The sequence below is a fragment of the Chamaea fasciata genome, unplaced genomic scaffold, assembly GCF_029207755.1.
Source record: "Chamaea fasciata isolate MVZ Bird 193981 ecotype frontalis unplaced genomic scaffold, bChaFas1.0.hap1 SCAF_6, whole genome shotgun sequence".
NCBI classification, from domain to species: Eukaryota; Metazoa; Chordata; class Aves; order Passeriformes; family Sylviidae; genus Chamaea; species Chamaea fasciata.
The window spans coordinates 17394046-17400104 of NW_027094091.1; positions in this window are offsets into that span (position 1 = coordinate 17394046).

The window sequence follows — 6059 nt, forward strand, 5'->3', positions numbered from 1 at the left end:
CAAACAACCCCAAACCACCCCCCCTAAAACCATATAGATTAACTAGGAAAACCCAGGGTCATGACCAACTATTTCTGATCCAGATGAGACCATAGACTGCAAAGGATGTTTGGGAGATACACTTAATGCAAAGGTGAAAACTGTAATCTGACCATAAATTACATTTCTCAAAATGCAAAATTATTTAGCCTCAAATAGTTGTGAGCTGCAGTAAGAGCATCTTGGTACTCTGGTGGTCACAGGTAGCAAAACTCCCTGAATGTAACCGGCCTTTTTAAGTGAGAGGTCTTATTATTCAGAGCAATAAAAACTGCCTCTTTTGCAATTAAATAGTTCATTTTAAATAGAAGAGATACACAATCACAGGAGCAGGTTATCTAGCTTTTTTATTGTCCTTCCTTAAATATCTGTAATTTCTGGTTTATTTTGATAAAAATGATTGTGAGATAACATACATTGTACAATTGTATATATCACACCACAGCTAAGGTATGTGAATGTACAGCATCATGTTTGAAGATGATCTTAATCATGAAATGAAATATTTATAACACATTCTTCAATATTGTCATGTTCGAGTTGCCTGAATTGCTGCAAAATAAATGTCATATCTATATAGGACTGCAATGGCTTTTCTCTTACTTGATCACAAAGATAAGTAAGATAGATCCATCAAAAGGCAGATAGAACTTTCACTATAAAGGATTTGAAAAATATGGAATAATCCATCTCTACATTATTTTTTAAAATGCTCTACAGGAGGCATTTCCTTCTCTTCCTCTTTTAACTTTTTCTGTTTTCACTTTTCCTGTTTTCCCATTCTTTCCATGTACTTCTAATACATTAAATAGAATGTTATGGATTGAAAAATAAAGGTCTCTGTTATGGATGAATTATTTTTTTCCATCAAGTTGTCTGAAGGTTAGACAGTCAACACCTACAAATTACACAGATGTGTCATATTCCTAAATGAATTGTATTATGCTGGCACACCTATGAATACTAAAAGAGATCTGCCACAAATCTCAGTATAAAATGCACCCTTCTAATTCACCTGGGAGTATACTGAATAGAAGAACATTGTGCTACTCTAAAAAGCAACAACATGTTGTGGGTGATGTTCTTTAGCAATTAGTTCTTTATCTCTTTGTTCAAATAACGGCTCTCTTTCCAAATAAGGGAGTCCCTATGAATTGGTGACGTTATTACACAGCGTTCTTTATATTAAAAGCCATCCTCATGTGTGGTGTATGAAGCAAGAAGTGAGGAAGGAAGATACTAGTAAGAACAGGGACAACTCTGCTGCCTATTTTGAAGGCAACTGTTGCCTCAAAATGTAATGCTAGATATATATTTTTAAAAAGACCTCCTTAAAATATGATCTAATCCCCTATAGTTTTCTGTGAATGATGTGGTAGGAAGGAGAGAAAAGAGTTGCCATTTTACAGCAGCAACAAACGATAACATGCTGTGCAAGGGAACCAAATCTGGAACTGTTAATTGAGGAATCAAGATAAGTGGCAGTGTGTTGATCAGCCAAAACTACAATGGGGACAAAGAGAAGAGAGTGGTTTAGCAGCCTCAAAATTTTCCTACAAGCCTGGTGAGAGCAGCAGTGGAGAATGTTCCACCAAAACCACGGACATTTCATGTTGGGATCAATTTAGTGGAGGAAAGATGGGGATGCTGATGGTACAGAACAAGGTACAGAACAAAGACGCTTCTTTTGACATTATGGGAAGATAAGATGAAGAACAAATAGAAAATAAGATTTTAGGAGTATTTACTGGGACAGGCGGGCAGTGGAACACATGGAAATGGTAGAGTTTTAAGGGTCATTAGAAAGATTTTGGAAATTGATCAAGACTGGTGCTTAGGCAGGGCAGGAGGACTGTAAATACAGATAAAATTGTTATTCAGTGTCTAGCACAGCTGGGCCCAAACTTCTAGGTGCTACCCTAATGCAAACAATATGTAGTAATAATAGCTTGCCACAGAACTCATCATACCACAAAATGTTAGTTTTAAGCACATGATGTCTTTATGGCTGGGGTTTCTTCTAAAACATAGTTATTTCAGAAGAGGATAGATAGCCTCATTTCCTCATTTTATGCCATTTTAACATGTTAATTTAGTATTCACCATGCTATGAGGTGTCCTATCTCACACACAGAATCACTAGGCTGGAAGAGGCCTTCAAGATCATCAAGTCCAACCCAGCCCAAATACTTCAACTAAACCATGGCACCGAGTGCCACATCCAATCTTTTTTTAAACACATCCAGGGATGGTGACTCCACCACCTCCCCAGGCAAACCAGTCCAGTACTTTATCACTCTTTCCATAAAAACCTTTTTAACGTTTTTCCTAATATCCAACCTATATTTCCCTTGGTGCAGCTTTGACTCTGTCCTCTCATTCTGTCAGTTGCTGCCTGGTGAAAGAGACCAACCCCACCTGACTACAGCCACCTTTCAGGGAGCTGTAAAGTGTGCTAAGGTCACCTCTGAGTCTCCTTTTCTCCAGGCTAAAAAACCCCAGCTCCCTCAGTCATTCCTCACAGGGTTTGTGTTCCAAGCCCCTCACGAGCCTTGTTGCCTCCTCTGGATGTGCTCAAGCATCTCAATATTCTTCCTAAACTGAGGGGCCAGAACTGGACACAGCACTCAAGGTGTGACCTCACCAGTGCTGCTCCTGCTGGCCACACTATTCCTGATCCAGGCCAGGATGCTGTTTGCCTTCTTGACCACCACAGCACACTGCTGGCTCGTGTTCAGCTGCTGTCACCAGTACCCCCAGGTCCCTTTCTGCCTGGGCACTGTCCAGCCATGCCAGCCCCAGCCTATAACACTGCAGGGGGTTATTGTGGCCAAAATGCAGAACTCGGCACCTGGACTTATTGAATTTCAATTTATTGGACTCTGGCCTTGGACTTATTAAACTTTATCCTATTGGACTCTGTCCATCCATCCAACTGTTCCAGGTCTCTCTACAGAGCCCTCCTACCTTCCAATAGGATCAACACACACTCCCAAGCTTAGTGTCGTCTGCAAATTTACTAATGAAAGACCCAATACCCCCATCCATGTCATCAATAAAAATATTGAACAGAACTGGCCCCAGCACAGACCCCTGAGAGTCACCACTGGTGACTGGCCGCCAGCTCGATGCAGCACCATTCACCACCACTCCGGGCCCAGCCATCCAGCCAGTTCCTACCCCAGCAAAGAGTGCTCCTGTCCAAGCCATGGGCTGCCAGCTTTTCCAGGAGTGTGCTGTGGGAGACAGTGTCAAAGGCCTTGCTGAAGTCCAAACAGACAACATCCACAGCCTTTCCTGTATCCACCAGGTGGGTCACCTGGTCATAAAAGGAGACCAAGTTGGTCAAACATGACCAACCCCTCCTAAACCCATGCTGGCTGGGTCTGATACCCTGGCCATCCTGTAAGTGCTGTGTGATGACACTCATTATAAACTAACTGTTCCATTACCTTACTGGGTACTGAGGTCAGACTGGCCTATCAGGATTCTCCTTCCTACCATTTTTGTGAATGGGCATCACAGTGGCCAGCTTCCAGTCATCTGCAACCTCACCAGTGAGCTAAGACTGTTGGTAAATGATGGAGAGCAGCTTCACAAGCCCATCTGCCAGCTCTCTCATCACCCTGGGATGGACCCCATCTGAGCCCATAGATTTATGAACATCCAGGCAGCTCAGCAGTTCTCTGACTGCCTCCTCCTGGATAACAGGGGGACCATTCTGCTCCCTGACACCATCTACCAACTCAAGAGGACAGTTGTCCTGAGGACAAGCTGTCTTCCTACTAAAGACTGAGGCAAAGAAGGCATTAGGCACCCCTACCTTCTCTTCATCTGCAATAAATATTTCATATTTATTAGTGAAAGCTAACCTAAGGTGTCATGAGTTGTAATTTTGTGGTGGACCTGGTGAAAAGTAGATTTTATTTTCAACATTCAACTCCAATGGCAGTACACTAGTAAAATGATTAGAATGTATATGTGAAAGCTGAAATAAAATGATACCCAGTGGGCCAGTGCTAATGCATATGGTACTATAGTAGAAATACATAAAGAAAGATTATACACTAGGTAGCCCAAAGAGATTCTAGTCAATCTACCATGAACAAGAATCATAATTGCCATAAACCACAGGAAAAAGTACACCTAGTCAGAGGTCACTTTGTAGCATGAGGGGGACAAAGATAATGAAGTGTGGTCAAATTGTAGAACCCACACTCCAGGGCTTGATTAGGGCACTTGTTAATTCTTTAATCTTTAATTGTGCATGTGTAAGGTGTATGCTCTGCCAAAACAATTCAAAGTTGCATTTTCTTCTGTGTGAATGTGTGAATCAATATTAGTGATTGAGTAAGACAAGCTCATCTGTTCACTCTGTCTTGAAACATGACTTATGTGGTGAGACTACATCTAGTGGGAGGGCAACTGAAATGCTTATAGCCTAATGAGTGAGAGCTTGCCAAACAGGTTTTCTGATCTGTAACAAAAGCATCTGGACAAGTGCTAGTGCTAAAATTGTCATTTAGTTTGGGATCAAAGAGGTCTGCATTTACCATAGCTTCTACTATTTTGTTTGCCTCAACTGAGTTGTTAAGTGAAAATCAGTTGTGTCCATATGTCTTCTTGTTGTGGAGCCATGGAAGCAACAGTTTCAGGTTTTAAGAGAAATATTTCTAGACGCCTGTGGGTTGTTGCTTACACATTTCAATGAGAAAAGAGGGTATAATACAAGAACTAAAGAGAGTAGTTTTGTGCCCAAAATTTATGAAGTTGGTATTTTCTGTTCTCACTCAAACTGATTTCCAGCACTTCGTATTCCACAGACAAATATGCAACTGTGCAGAGCAGAGGCTTAGCGAGCCCCTGGACTGATCTTGTAACTATTTCATGTTCTCAGATTTTGAAGAAGAAGAATACTTGTTTTCTGTTAGCTGCTGGATCCTGATCTGCTAAATTATGCCCTGATTTACAGAGAGAGCGCATTGAGGCAATCCCTCAAAACTAAAGATAAAGAAAAGTCAAATTCAGAGAGCGCATGGGAAAGAGGAGAACACAAAAAGTTATTAAGTATGATAGATTAAATGTTAACACAGTATATGAAACTCAGTCGCTTTATATTCATTGACAGTTACTTGTCCATTCTATTTACGCCTTTAAGGCCATCCACTTGAATCATGGCACATGAAAAATCTGTCTTCTGAAGGCATACTTTCTGCTACTGATGTTGGTGTGGTTTCTTTTTTTGCTTAGAAGAGAATACATGACTGATGATTGTGAATTAAATGTAACCCAGTGAGTTGTCAGTGACAGATATGCATTACATGCACTAGTATAGTCCAGATGTCATTGCTACACTCTACTATTTTTCCTTTAGCAGCTTACAGCCCATAATTAAGGTTTAACTTTCTTTTTAACACTTTCAGGTCCCAAGGCACCATATAATAGTGAGGGTTTTTTTATATTAAAGTAGTTATTTGAGAAGAAAGAGATTGTAGAGACACATGCTTTTAGGTATGCAATAATTTTGAAAAAATACTATTTCTCAATAAATGGAAACAGTAATTTTGATGAGTATAAAAAAAAGGGAAAGGAATGCCACCTCCCAAGACACGATAGATTGTCATTTGTTTTCTTTTTGAAATGTTTATGGGGTGAAAATCTAAGAGTAATCTATAGCCACAAGCACTACTCTCTGGATGCATCTACTTCTGCTCTAGCAGCTTCTTTCTCATCTTTTTTTTTTTTAAACCTAGTTTCTTGAATCTATAGTATTAACCCCTATGTTTTCCAAATTGCACACAGCATTCTAACAACATGACTCCCACTGACTTTAATGAATCTTGATGCTGAGGATTATGTAATTGACTGATGGCTGTAGTCGACATGTACGGTATGCAGTCACAGATCATTACTCTGCCTTGTCTCTCTTGCAAGCTATAAGCAGTAGCTATAGTCTCTAGGCAATCAGCTTAATTTGCAATGGGTTTAATACAAAATATCATGAAACTCGAAGGAAACAT